The sequence below is a fragment of the Ips typographus genome, linkage group LG1, assembly GCF_016097725.1.
Source record: "Ips typographus isolate SLU linkage group LG1, UJ_Ityp_2.0, whole genome shotgun sequence".
NCBI lineage: Eukaryota > Metazoa > Arthropoda > Insecta > Coleoptera > Curculionidae > Ips > Ips typographus.
The window spans coordinates 16,277,803-16,293,577 of record NC_138422.1 but is presented as its reverse complement, the minus strand read 5'-3'; the positions used below and the strand labels follow the sequence as shown (position 1 = coordinate 16,293,577).

At 35.2% G+C, this 15,775-nt stretch overlaps 1 protein-coding gene and 1 long non-coding RNA gene across 3 annotated transcripts in view; one reads left to right on the top strand and one right to left on the bottom strand.

Moving 5' to 3' along the window:
* Window positions 1-15,775, bottom strand: part of stg1 (stargazin-like protein) — a 268,226-nt gene that overhangs the window by 144,223 nt on the left and 108,228 nt on the right. The window lies entirely within an intron of this gene.
* On the top strand, window positions 4,824-5,280 carry LOC145728734 (uncharacterized). Its single transcript, XR_014178152.1, has 2 exons — window positions 4,824-4,991; window positions 5,051-5,280. It is a non-coding gene; the product is annotated as an uncharacterized LOC145728734 (long non-coding RNA).

Here is a 15,775-nt window from a genome sequence, read left to right as displayed (position 1 = left end):
AAGGTTGATCTCTTAAATCCTCTTCCGGGATAGCCTCAGATGGTCGTCCGATCAGGAAGTGAGAGGGAGTTAGTGGATTTAGGTCAGTAGGATCGGGGGAAAGAGGATGTAGCGGGCGAGAGTTAAGAACAGATTCTATCTGAATCATAACTGTAGCGAGATCCTCGTATGACAAAACTTGAGAACCAATTACCTTACGTAAATGTCCTTTAAAGGATTTTACCCCTGCCTCCCATAACCCTCCGAAGTGAGGAGCGCGAGGAGGAATGAATTTCCAGGTTATTCCCAAGTTATGGGTAGCATTGATAATATTATTTTGATTTTTCTCATTTGAAATGAATTTTGACACATCTGAGAGTTTAGTTCGAGCACCGACAAAGTTAGTTCCGTTATCGGATGATACAAGTCTAGGTTTACCTCTACGGGCGATAAAACGGTTAAAGGCTTGTAAGAATTTATCAGTTGAAAGATCTGTCACAAGTTCAATATGGATAGCCTTAGTCAAAAGACAAATAAATATCGCAGCATAGCATTTGACTTCTTTAAAGGGTTTTGATCTTCTGTCACGGACGACAAAGGGACCAGCATAATCGACGCCGGTATGTTCAAATGGAAACTTCGCCTTGAACCTATCAGCAGGTAAGGATCCCATTAAAAACTGACACTTATTTGGTTTTACACGTCTGCATTTTACACAAGAGTGTACAATTTGTCTGACTATATTGCGGGCGCCAATAGGCCAATAATGTTGACGTAACGAAGAAAGAAGATGTTGAGGTCCGCAATGTAGGAGTTTTTCATGATGATAACGTGCTATCAATTTTGTAAGGGGATGGTGATTAGGTAAAATTATTGGGTGAATTTTGTCGTGAGAAAATTCTGAGTTTTGGAGACGACCACCCACTCTGATTAGATCGTTTTCCAAATAAGGATTCAAAGCTAGAATTTTACTCTTTTTTGATATATTTACGTTTTGTTGAAGAGCACTGAATTCATGAGAAAAAACTTGTCTTTGGGCTAAACTTATTAACTTATAAGTGGCTGTTTGGAGTTCAAGTACTGTTAAACATCCAGAACGGCGCTTATTTTTAGAAGACTTAGAGTTTGTGCTAAAACGTAAGCACCAAGCGACGACTCGTTGTAAAGTTGTAAAATTTGAAAATGTACTAAAAATATCGAAATTACTGGTGCTTGCAGTCAGCACGGTGGCGATTTTACGATGTTCAGGATATTGGTTCAAATTCTTAGGCCTGTCATAGTCTTTATGAGAAGCAGGTAGATTAAAGTCAGATAACCAAGCAGGGCCGTGCCACCACAAATTGGAATGAATTAGAGCTTCGGGTGTAGTGCCTCTTGACACCAAGTCAGCTGGATTTTCCACTGAAACGACATGAAACCAATCTAGAGGTTGGGTTAACTCTTGTATTTCCGCAACTCGGTGCGAAACAAAAACCTTCCAGTTTTGTGGATCTGCACGTATCCACGCGAGAGTTATGGTTGAATCCGTATAGTAACAAATTCGAGAAAGATGATTTAACGACTCACTGACCTTAGCTACCAATCGAGCTAACAACAAAGCAGCGCAAAGTTCAAGTCGAGGTAGAGTGACGGGTTTAAGAGGTGCTACTTTGGATTTAGCGCATAAGAGATGAATCGAGGAATTTCCAACGAGTTTAAGTGTTGAAGCTGATTTCTAAATGTAATCCAGGAGGTGTGTAAATTAAGAGGAAGTGATTCGTCCCAGCTCAATTTTTGTTGCCATAAAAGTTGCAGCAGAAGCTTAGCTTGTACAATTATGGGTGCTAGTAATCCTAGCGGATCAAAAATTTGAGCTGTGGAAGACAGAATCGTTCTTTTTGATACGACTTCATTGCTAAAGCTCTTTATCGTAAAACTTAGACAGTCAGTATAGCGATTCCAAGCAACTCCCAATGTCTTAGCTTCTTGAAGTTGACTTTCCAGCTTTAAGTTGTAGAAATGATCTTCAGATAGGGATTGATCTGATAGAGAGGGTACATTGGACATGAACTTCCTGAGGTTAAAACCACCAGATTTTAAGATAGATGTTACATGATCTTTTATGATTTCTAGAGACTTCTTTGAATCATCTCCCACTAAAAGATCGTCCATGTAAAAATTATTCTTGATAATATCAGATGCTTTTGGAAACTGTTGTTGAAATTCATCTCCTAGAGCCTTTAAACATCTCGTAGAGAGATATGAAGCGGATGCTGTACCGTATGTTACGGTATTAAGTTCAAAGCAACTCAATTCATCAGAAGGTTTATCGCGGAAAAGAATCCTGTGAAGTTTACGATCCTTAGGGTTGATTAAAACTTGTCTAAACATTTTCTCTATGTCAGCTGTCATGACATAAGGATATCTTCTGAATTTAAGAAGCAAAGAGAAAAGATCAGTTTGGATAACTGGACCGGTATATTGAAGATCGTTAAGTGATAGACCAGAGCTGGATTTTGCTGAGGCATCGAAAACAACTCTGATTTTAGTAGTAGTACTACTTGGCCTTAGGACTGAATGATGTGGGAGATAGTATGTTTCTGAGTCATTAGGTGACTCTATGACCTTGGTCATATGTCCTAGAGTTTCATACTCTATTAAGAATGAATGGTAGTCATTTGATAAATCAGGGTAATTAGTCAACTTACGTTCGACACTCTGTAATCTTTTAATAGCTGAAGATCTAGATTCTCCTAGTTTAGATACAGCTTCTTTAAAAGGAATGCTAACTATGTATCTGCCATTGTTATCTCGCTGAGTAGTTTCAAGAAAATGTTTTTCTACAATCAAGTCTTGTTGAGATAAATTTGGCTTTGTTTGAACTGAATCGAGCTCCCAAAAGGTTGAAACTTGCCGTTCTAGAAAATGATCTTCAGTACAGAGAAATGCATAGTTAGATGACTCTTTAGATGATAGTTTTGTTTCACAATTACCAGAAAGAATCCACCCAAACTGGGTTTTTTGAAGGATTGGTTTGTTAAAGCCGAGATCAATTTGTCCTGCACAGAGAATTCTCCAGAAAACTGAAGCTCCCAGTAAGACATCAATTTTAGTTGATATGTTAAAGTCAGGATCTGCTAGGCGGAGATTTGGTGGTATTTGTATGGCTGAACCATCAAAGGATACAGATGGTAAATGACCGGTAATTTGATTTAAGACTAAACAAGATAAGTCTACAGTGAATGCATTATGATTTGAGACAATTTTAATCTCAGTCTTAAATTTTATGTTAGATTGATTTTGATTTATCCCAATAACACATGAGTTAGTTGGGTGCATTTTGAGATTCAACTTTTTACATAAGTTTTCAGTTATAAAGTTTGATTGTGATGCAGAGTCTAGAAGTATTCTGCATGGATGTAACATGCCATTAGAATCAAGTACTTTAACTACAGCAGTTGCTAGTAAAATGTTATTAAAATTACTAGAGGCCATATTTATAACTGAAGAAGCTGCAAAAGTTTCAGCAGGTGTGTTATTGTCAGCATTTCCATTCAGAGGATTGGCAACATTTGAATTTTGTCCGTTTTGAGTTTGATTTGTATTTGAAACAATATGTAACAATGTATGATGTTTCTTGTTGCAAACTCTACAATTTGAAGCTTTACAATCTTTTGTAAAATGATTTTTGCGCAAACAGTTTGTACAAAATTTCTTGAGATTTGCTTGTTTGATTCTTTCAGTGATTGGTAACTTTAGGAAATCGGAACAGTTATATACATTGTGAGATTTTGCACAATAAACACATGATTGTACTGTGTTAGAATGATAGCTGTGTATATTAGGTTTTTTAGTAGAAATGTTTGGTTCTTGCTTTCTAAAGTTTGAGCTTAAAGTTTCTAAGATTTCACATCTCTTCTTGAGAAAAGCACTGAGTTCCGCAAAGGTTGGTAAATCACCAGCACAATCGAACTGTTCCCAAGCTCGCTTTGTGTTGTTATCAAATTTGTTTGATACTAAATATACTAAGATTGTGTCCCATTGGTCAGTTGGCTGGCCAATAGATGTTAAACAGCGAACATGCTTGGTAACAGTGTCAAACATGTGCCTTAAGGCTTGATGAGATTCTTTATTGATAGGATCAAGGTCAAAGATATGTTTTAAATGATTATTTACAATTATTTTCTTGTTTTGGTATCTATCTTGCAATAACTGCCAAGCAATAGTGTAGTTTAAATCCGTAACCTTTAAAGAGTCTAAAATGGTAGCTGCTTCTCCCTCTAGACAACTTTTGAGGTAATAGAATTTTTGAGTATTTGATAAACTTGTGTCAGAGTCAATCAATGATTTAAAGATATCATTAAATTGCATCCACTCACTGTAAGAACCTGTAAATGTAGGCAGATTTAGGTTTGGAAGTTTAACTCCAGAAGTTAAGCCCACAGAGTTGTTTTGAGGAATATTTGAAGTAGATATTGAGGTGGTAGTGCTTTGATTTGCTCTAACAATGTAGGATTTGACTTGAGCTATATGATTGTAATAAATATCCTCAAAACTACTTCGTTCCTGCTCACTTTTCTCTAAGTTAGCTCGCTCTGCTGCTTCAATTGTTGCCCTGTCAGTTGATGAGACATTTTGAGGCATTTCTTTAATTAAGATGTTGTCAATTGAATCTTGTACATTCATAAATTCAGTTAAGAGCGGCTCAGAGCGTTCTAGCCTTAGATTAAGTTGAATAAGAATGTCTGATGTACATTCTGTATCTTTTATCGAGTTAAAGTAGGTGATAAACCTAGTGAAGGTAGATTTTATGACTTTACGTGCTTTAATTAAAGAGTCTAGACTGTTTTCAGCCATGATAGTGATTAAGATAAGAAGATAAGTTTGCTAAAGTTATGTTGAGGCTGATTAAACTACTGCAAAACAGTGTAAAGGTTCAGGATAAGTTTATCATAGAAAATCAGAGCTAATAAGTGATTCAGACATTACCTGCTCAAAACTGATAAAGATAGGGTAAGATAAACATAAGCAAGGTAAAGTTTGAATGCTAAAGATGGATAAAAAGGAACGGACTTACAGTTCTTGCAGGTAGGGTCTTCAACTCCAGGCTGTGTGTTTGATTGCTGGATTTGACGATCAGTTTTTGTCAGGGATTAGTTGAGGCGTTATTCTGCTGTGATCTGTTGAGCACTGATTCATTTAACAATGAACAATGTGGCTACGAAGGACCATGTAGACGATCGATGTTTTACTTCTTGTATTTTGAATTGAAACTCCTGCGTCTAGCAAACTGTATTAATATATTAATGATTTTAAACCACAGCTTTACTAACACCTATTTATTTTACAAACTACAAAGCCCGTTTTTTGGGGTAAAAAAGACCAGTTAAAATTAACCATGTGAGAGTTCACTCAAGGTCAGAATGCAAATCATTGTTATTGAAATTTTGTTAGGTTACGTCTAGTCTGCGCGTTCCGCTCTCGACACTGGGATGCGTTCCAAAATTAATTCGCGGAACACTACCGATAAAGGTTAGGTCCTTAACAATCGATATAGACATTTTACATCAATTAAGCCTAGAATTTGACGTAGAATTCAAATATCGGATAAAAAGTTGGTCATTCTATTTAAAAAAACATAAGTTTGGTTCGTTACTCAAATTTGGGACACCCTGTATAATAACTGTTTATCTAAAAATAAAGTAGACCTAAATATCTTGTAGTTTTGTATTTAACGTTTTTTGCTAAAATCAAAATTATGGAAGTTAAGGGGGTGGTCAAAATTCAATCAATCACCCTGTACTATGTACACAACTTACAGGCGTCAACACAATTTCAAAAACTTTTTCAAAAGTGCCGTCGTTTCTTGGACTCCCTGATCCAGAAAAATTTACCGGACATGGAATGAGGCGCTCTTCGGCAACATTATTGGTCAATGCTGGAATTGATATTACCACTCTCAAACGCCACGGAGGTTGGAAGTCGATTACGGTAGCGGAAAGTTATATTGAAGATTCATTGTGCAGCAAAATGGGAATTGCTGGAAAAATAAAAGTATTACCTAAAGACCGCAAAGTTGTTGGCTTCTCCAGTTATTCAGAAACTCCAAATCAAGTTGATTCGAAAACTGCTGACCAACATAATTTTGTTTTTGACATAAATGTTAATGTTAATAATAATTTTTAATTAAATACTATATAATCGAAGGGTGGTATTTATTGTGATTCCGACTACAGTCTAAACTGGTTAGAAGAAAAAAATATTTTTGATAATAATAGATACTGACTTTGCAGGTAAACGGTTAATAGTCGTGTATGAGAAGGTCTTTAATCCACGCCAAACAGACGTATTAAACCTTCATAATATACCGGCGTGGATAAAAACCTTTTTTTCCACAATGCAAAAAATCAGTAAAGTTTCCCTCTGAAGATCTTTAAAAAAAAATCTTGCGTAATTAGGTATATCAAGAAAAAATGTGCATAAATTTGTGCTTACGTGTTAATCTCCACAATTCGCTAGATACATTTTCAAAAAAAGTCATTTTCAACCCAGTAAAAGGGTTTTAATAAAACGGTTCAAAACATTTAACACGATTTCACAAGCCGAGGATTAATTTAGCGTATAAAACTGGGCGCTAAAACAAAAGCCCCGTAGCCGTAACTCCCCGCCTGCTGCTCATAAATAATGGAGCATGTATCGCTCCCATGTCAGCTCCATATTTACACCTCCCTAAGTGACTAAGGTGTTACGAGCAACGGAAAACTGATACGTCTGATAGAATATCACCTGGTTTTTTCTCCGAAAAAAGGTTTAACAAGACCGAAAATTACACAATTTTGAGACGTCGTCACGCACTTCAAAACAAAATATATTGTTTGATTATCATATTGATTTGACGGTCGTTGTGCTGTACGGTTTATACAGGATGTTCAAACTGCCACAGTATTGTTCCTCAAGTCCAAAATTCCACTTTCCCAACAAACCTCTTTGGTGCGGTAAGACAAAAATCCGAACTAACGAAAAGAAGTTCATCTCAATCAACTCATAAAACAATCACTCTGTATATAAAAATTGGCGTGTTGGTTCGATCGTAATTAAGAACCAAAAAATAAAATAAAATTAAATTAAGAATGAAATACGGTTTTCGGCGAACCTTAATAACAAATTGCAAGCGCCTTTTGGGGTGCAGCAGGACACCAACTGGTGCACGGTCACGCAATCGCGGCAGCTGTTCGACGATCGTCGCCTGCAAAAAGGACGTATCAATAATTATTTCCTGACAATTGCAACGCAGCAGGACCCCAAAATTTCGTCCGGGATCAACGATCCCGGGCTAAGAAAACCATCTTTGAAGCGTAAAAAGCCTTATCTAACGGCATAAACGAGTGAATGGCTTAAGAAATTTTAATTCCCTGCGTGCTCGTATTGCAAGAACTAAGATTATCTCGGTCGGTATCATAAACTGTAACGCATCTTCTCGTTCGCTATAATAAAACTAAATTAAATCTCGTACGGCTTCCTCATCCAGTGAAAAAAAAAGTTACGACTTGCCATTGAGGAATGTTGTTCGCGATTCTAAAGATCTTTCTTATTACCCACAATAATGATTTGCTGTATTGATATACAAGGAGAGACCAGATCGGAGACTCACGTTAAACCACAAAAATCCACTTTTTTTGCGTTTCGTAATCGCCAAGGGCTTAACGGGTTCAGGGCTTAATCATCAAAGTAACAGGAGGTGGGTAGCAGCCTGTCGAGTTAACCAAGGAACAGGAACGCCGGCAAAAAAACACGCCCCTGTATATTACAAACAGGCATAATAATGGGGCATTTTGCCGGTTGACAGTACAATTACGCCAACTAGGAAGCAATTTGAACACATTACTATAGCGAATTGCCATTCAGAAGGAATTTTCAGAGGCTTCTTAGTATAGCAGTAACTCTTGTATTGGATGCTAAAGCTGTTCAATTAAGGTGAATTGTGATTTAATAGAGCTAATAGGGCAAACACTTTAAGATAGGTTATCATCAATTGTTAAAATAAAGTATCTTTATTTTTTAATTTTTTTAATATAATAGTAAGGAAAAGAAATGCAAAAACTAGAACTGAAAACATTAAGAATCAAATTTAAAATTAAGTTAAAAACTAGCGAAATACAAGTTAAGGTTAACAACTCAATTTTTGTGCTGCTAAAAATAAAAGCAAGTAAATTAGTCATGTGATTTTGATAAGTCAAGTTTTAAGCTGCAAAAACTAAGGAGTGTCTTAATTAACTTTTATATTTCAAAGGAATACCGCATTTTTAAAACCTTGTATAAAAATGGAAATGAGGACCAATACTTATGTGTGTACGTAAAAGTTTTCGATTATCAAAAATTCTATATTAATTGCTAATAGATTAGTTTGCACGTAGAATAGAAACAAATTACTCAGACAGAAAGCTATAGTTTTCTGCTAAAAACAGGAATTGTGGCAGTGTAGAAAGACCTTTTTATGTTGGTAAGGTAATAAATTGAATTGGTTGTTTCAACTGCAATTCCATTTAATGGAGATTCAATCCAAACGTTAATATTTTATCCACTGCCCAGTAACTCTTTAATTAAATTTCTAAATTCTATTAATCTTGATTATAATATACCTAGTAATTATCTTCTTTTTAAAGTGTCCTTTGATATCTGCTCTGTCCATGTACCTCAATCATTCTATCAATCGCTTTCTACACGATCAATTCGATTAATGAGTACGATTGACAATATTACCGACCGTCTAGAGCCAAAAAGAGGTGCAAAGACACTTTTAGCTAAATAGTACAAGTTATTTTTTGCACACTTTTTTCAGCAGCTTAACAATTTTTGTTTTATTAATTTTGCAGTAAACGAATTACATAATCTTGTCCAAATTATCTCGCTTACATTCAAGGATTGATAATCTCAACGGAAAAATTGTATTAAGAAATGATTAGAAGAAAAACAATCGGAAACTATTCTACATACAGTGATTAAGAAGCGGAGAAATTCTAAAAAAAAAAACAAAAAAAGAAAAGAAGGAAAAAGAAAATTAGATTTTTTTTTACTTTCTTCAAATTTGTTTCAAGTAAATAGTGCCCGACACATTACGAAAACTTTATCCAACTTTTAAAACAAGAAAAACGTCTAGTCTAAAGGGTTTTCCCCATAAACGAAGTACAAGACACTTTCAATACACAACGAAACAGAAGGACGAGAGCAGTCTCTATTTTGTATTCTGGTAGATATTCGGCCGGATTTCGAAGTTCTGTCAGTAGTTTGAGCTCGTACAGACGCAACGTCTGCGAATCTCATTTTATGGAGAAATGGAAAACGTGGAATTTTAACGGGGAGTAATACCCGACTGGCCCCTCCATTTTTCATTTCGAAACAAATCAGTCCGATTGGTTGAATTAAGAAAAGAAACTCGGTTTTTCACTAAACAGTTTAGAAGTGGAAAGCGTTGCCCGTGTAATCAACCAAAGTGGCTACAAATACAAGTTAGAGAGCGCCTAAATCTGATTTGGCCCTAGCTAGATCAGACTCTCGATCACTTTTGCTCCGGGGCCCCACTCTAAAAATAAAACGGATTCGTATCGCATTATTACGACGATCCATCCTCGAGGAACACAGATATAAGGGAAAAATAAGAATTGTCAAAAGCCTCGATATTCCTTTTTGCGAAAATTTATTGCATCGCTTTAAATTTGATTTATTTTCCTGTCGTCGCAACTAAATTTCCCCCCTCGTTCGCTTAACTTAATAATAAATATTTCCAGTTCGGCAAAATGACTACCTATCACAGAAAAAAAACGATTTTGTATTTCACCTGTATGATAAATTTGACAAATATTAGGTAAATGAATACAATGTTAATGTGTTCGAATGATTGTAATGTTGCTGACTGATGAATAAATATAGGAAACCTCATATAGTTGGATTTTTACCTTTTGAGAATGACGTCATCTTTTTACATCTTTGTTTCTCGCTTATCAAACATGTGAAATAAACAATTTTGACAAAAAAGGCACGTTATTAATTTTGTCATCCTGTCAAATTAAAAACAAAAAAACTACGACATTTACTGTCACTTTGATATAAACAAATATCAAATGTATAAACATGCTGCGCTACAATGAGCAAGCCCAAATGCTAATTTTAAATGTGCTGCTTTTTTTGGAGTACGAAAAGAAACAGTTTCCAGATGTCATCCCATTTGATTATTCCAATGTGTATGATAGAGCATCACAGGCTTTAAAAGTGAGTACTGCTACCCTATGCCGAATGAAAAAGGCTGGAATTTAAGCTGACGACTCTTATTTTACCAACATTTCTAAGAAAATGTCGGTCAGTAAAACCAAAATAACCGCTTTTATGAAAAACAAAGAAGTTGGTAATATTGGTATGCCAAATTACTATTTTCGCTTTATTGTGCACAGCACAATAACACAGCACAAAATCAATGAACATTAATAATAGGTATATTATGTTATTAGGAGTAGAAGAGATCTTTAAGTGAATGCAAGCCCACCTATTCACTGAATGAATGATGATTAAACTGAAACTCTCATAATCATGTGATTTTCAAGACACTTGATCATCAGTCTTCTAAGCGCACTAATTTTTCAAAGCATTTGTAGGTTAAAACTTGTGATCTAACTCCAGACATGCGTGTTTTTTCACCTGCTTGACGTCATTCTCAAAGGGTAAAAATTTGACTATAGATAAGTAGTGACTACATTGGTTTGGCCTCTACAAGTGCGTTTGCTCCTCTCTCCTCCGTAAAATTGTGCTGACAGTATGTAAACAGATTTGGAACAACCAAAAGCTTGAAACTTGTATGATTTTTTTGTTATGGTTACTTAAGGCCAATGTATAGAAAGTATAGATTTTCTGAGATGACTGCAGATGAACAATGTCACCTAGAGATGAAAAATTCTCAAAATTCTCTTTGGAGAAAGTGTCAACGAGAATTTAAACAATTTTTGAAGAAAACGATGCAGAAATAACTGACAAATGCACATTCAAAAAAGCAATCATTCAGGAGATGGAATTTAGACTATTCGAAAATTCAGTGTTGACGTTAAAAAGCACGTTTATATTTATATCACGTAAGAGTTGTCCTAAATGTCAAAATCCTTTCACCAGTGACTTGAAATTATAAAATTACGACTAGGTGCTTATTTGAGGAATTACACTGTAACTTGTGTTTACAGCTCCACGGAGCGAAATTTATCAGTACCTACTGACTTTGTGATACTTACGTCACAGTTGACAGCTGTCAGGTGATGTAAGAAACATATCAAAGTGTCACTTAGTTTCACAAATGTCAAATTTATGGCTCCATTGAGGTGTAAATACAAAGTAAGACTCTTTTACATTTGATAGTTTTATGTCACCGCTGAATGAGTTTTAATAGTAATAACAAGTGTCACTTGACTATAAGCCACACAGTGAAGTGTCATTACTGTCAAATTTAACGTCTTAAACTGTCATTTAATGTCAAAACTGCCAAATTTAACTCCATAGAGTTATAAAAAACAATTTGTGGCGTGATTCATCAAAGAGACACGATTATTTGAAATTTTACAGTTTGACGGCACTGTTGCGCGAATAAGTTTTGACAGCCGTCAGGTGACTATCATAACCTAACATAAATAGAACTAAATCTGCAATACTAAGCGGTGAGTCACTGTTTTGCCAGTTCTTTGAAGAATTTGTCGCCGCTAGCTGGCCCCAGCACCACACATATTGATTGAAGAGCCATCTACTGAATGGTAAAGGAAATTATAATGTGGTGGGATTTAAACGGTTCTCTTTATAATTTATGACGTTAAAATTGGTATGATTTTGCGACTTTCTTACGTCGATGTCGATCTTAGCGTTAAATAACTATAAGGTAAATCAACACAGATTTATAACATCGACGTATAAAAGTTACAAAATCATACTTAGTAGGTAAGTATGTAATTTCAGAGACATTGACTGCATTTTCTGTCACATATGTCGCAACTAAAGATAGATATAAATTTATTTAGTAAAATAACAGGAAGTAAATAAAGATAGCAGAGGATACTGCAACATAATATTGACATCTTAATTAATATCCTTGTATTAATTTAATAAATCTTAGTAACACCTAAATTAGGTATGTTGTATAAATATTGAGAAAATACCTTAATTTGCACCTTAGATGGTAAGGTCTGCTCAACAAGTTTCGGTCACATAAATGACCATCTTCAGGATCTTAAATCGGTCGATCAATGTGACTACTGTCTTTTTACAAGGGGAGAGACAGAGAGACCCATGTTATAACGAAATAGTGACTATAACATAGTTAAGTAGGTGAACAAAGCTCATTATGGAGAAAAAACTAACTATAGCACATTAAATTAAAATTAAAACTTAAACTAGACCCATTTAGGGCTGGGTGAGACCCTAGGGGGAAAAAAAGATCTTAAAATCAACAACAGGCATCAAACAGGTGAAAAACCTGTTTGATCGCCTCTTCAGTGGATGGTGCACGAGTTTTAAGATCTTTTTTTCCCCCTAGGGTCTCACCCAGCCCTAAATGGGTCTAGTTTAAGTTTTAATTTTAATTTAATGTGCTATAGTTAATTTTTTCTCCATAATGAGCTTTGTTCACCTACTTAACTATGTTATAGTCACTATTTCGTTATAACATGGGTCTCTCTGTCTCTCCCCTTGTAAAAAGACAGTAGTCACATTGATCGACCGATTTAAGCTCCTGAAGATGGTCATTTATGTGACCGAAACTTGTTGAGCAGACCTTACCATCTAAGGTCATAATAAAGTATTGTGGAGAAGACTGTTTGTCATTTCCTTCCTTTCGTACTCTTGCGACTCCACTGAAAGAATATGGACTACTACTTCTTTCTACTTCTATATCTGTTCGCATTGTCCAGATCCTGGTTCAGATCAACAAAAAGCTCAAAATCCTTTTCCACGAGCAAAGCGGAAAGGGTTTTTAGAAGGGTTGGAAAACGTAAAGCGGCTACCACCACTGTCTGGTTGGCAACCAGGAATCACTGAACCAGCTTTTCCCATGTTGTTAAAATAACGGATTGAGGAAACACACACACTCACAAAACAAAAAAAAATACAACCAAAACAATTGTTTCCCTTAGAAACGCAGGTTAGAAATAGGAAATAGGGTTAGGATTCAGAAAAAAAATTAAACAGGTTGATCTTGATGATGAAACATGACTTGAGTTTCTCTTGCGGTCATTTTTTCTTCAAAGAATACTCATATGCCTGAATTCAGGCTACTCTATCTCAGTTTAGTGTCTATTTTTAAGTTGTCTATGGTGACTATAAGCCTGTCATTAAACGACATACTTCAGTTTATCCAAATGACCAACGTTTTTCCAACCACACCAACTTAAAGCTTCTTGAGCTTTTCAACGTTGACAAAATGACTGGCGCTAGTCATTTTGGCAACGAAATATAGAGTTGGGTGGCAAATCCTGTAACAATTATTGCAATTTTGCTATAAACGTTGACAAAAAAAAAAACAACGAAAAACAAAAGCCAAACAATTAAATTTGCATTTAATTCTGTTTCTACTGTAAATTTTGCCTGTCACTATAAATCCGCCGATCAAACACTTAACAAAACCGATTCGATACCAAATTTAGTATCGATCAAACGGTGCTTATCGACATCTGAAGATCAAAACAATTAATCGCTATTAAATATTCACGAATATTGCTCCAACTACTAACTCCATTCCGAAATAGTTTACTGCTAGTGTGGAGTTACCTTTAGTGAATCCGAGAGCGCTATAAAGCAGTCAAATTGATCGAAACACGCTTATTAGTTTCGGGGCCACTTTATCGACACCTGGGTTAAATTTGACTCGAATTTAGGTACTGTATTTACTAAGGCAAATGCAAAAGGAAGCTGAATTTAGAGACTCGATTTACAAACTAATGATTCAAGTTGAGATTTTTCCGAAAAAACGATACATGTACTCACTAGGTTCCAACTGAAAACCATTATGTTTTCACACAAAATTGCAGAAAATACACTTATTTCGGATGGTGTATCAACCAAAATCCATCACGTTAACCCAGTTTCAAACCAAAACACTACAAACAATGTTTTCGCAGTAAATAAATTGGTTAATTGCCACTAATGGAAATGCGGATGAGCAATTTTATTCCAGTGGTCTATGGAAGCTATCATCATCAATTTAAAGCGTTGTTTAAACTAGCTAGTAAACTTTTTTACTGCGGTCAGGAGTTTCTTTTCAGGATTGCGCCGGCGAGAAGAATGGTCTGGAAATTTCGATACGATTTTTTTTTGCGGTAGGAGAAAGCAAAAACTTTTACAATATATTATCGTGTCGACAGGAAAGGCAAATGTGTTCTGGAGTAACTTTTCCTTTTTGATTTATGCGACCGAGCCGACAGAAACATTAGGCGCAACCGGCGTATCGGGGCTTATATAAATTGCTACGCGAGGACATTTTCGCGATTACGGACAATTTGATGGAGGAGAAGAACAAAAGTACCGAAATTCGGCCCTTACATAATCCAAAAGCTTTACGGAAAAGAGACAGCGAATCACCTTAATCCGGAGGACAAAATTACACCCATTCGTCTAGCCGTTTCACGTTATCAATTAATCAGTCAGTATTTGTTAGAGCGGCAGAGTAAAGTACAAATATAGGAAGTCCAATCGAAATTGATTGAGATGGAGTGTCTGGCTTCTATACAACTGGATCTTCGGGCTATATAGTCCGTAATTTTGCGCTTAAAAGATCGATCACGCAGTCGGATTAAAATACTCCAGTTACGGAGAACAGCCCGATATTTCACCGAATTTAACAGGTAAACGCTTGACAGAATTCACTAAGGCACTTTAGTTCTTTTGTGTTTCTGAGAAATTTTCAAATTGTCCCATTTATCTTATTAAGATAATAAATTGTACTTCAGGTTATTTTTAAATAACTTAATATCATTAAATTAACGTTAGTGGAACTGCTTCATTGTATTATTTCAATACAGCATATTTAGCAGATATAGAGTTGTTTATGCAGCTAAAATACGTGAATCCTGACTTATTCATTTCACAGTCAATTTGAGAAAAATTATATACAAATATTTTAATAAATTAAATAAAGGTTCAAATTAAATTTCGTATTCAAAAGTCAATTATCCAGTATTCAAAGTAAGCAGATCAAAATTGCTTGTAAATGTTTTTAAATCAATTTTTAAGAACGTATGTATACTGTTAAAATTTGAATTAAAAAGTTAATTTTTAGATTTTGAAATGGACTAAAAATCATATTTTAAACGTTTGTTGAAAGTAAGAAAAATCAAAATTTACTTCAAAGTGTTTAAAATTTTTAATCTTTAAAGTTAAGGAGACAAATTTAAGTTGAAAAGTCATTATTCTTTGCTGTTCAAAAATTTGAAAATTGACAGCGTTTAACAATTTTATATGACCAACTTTTTTCAACGTATAATATATAAGAGTCAAGTTAGAAGAAAAAAATATAATTTTCAAAATGAAGTAATTTTTTTCCTGAAAAACACAGAATCGTCCTCATTGCGAACTAATGTGTAAAGTGTGATAGAAACTTTCTTTAACTCTACTGAAAGTTTGCTCGTATATTAAAGAACACCTTGTATAACAATTCATACAAAAGTCACGAAACCACCGTGGCTATAAAGAGAATCACAGTGATAAGAAATGCAGCCAAGCAAGATAATCCTGCAGGTGCTATTTTTAGTATCGTAAAGGATCGACCCTCTATGATTGGTTATGGTAGACCTCAGTTCGG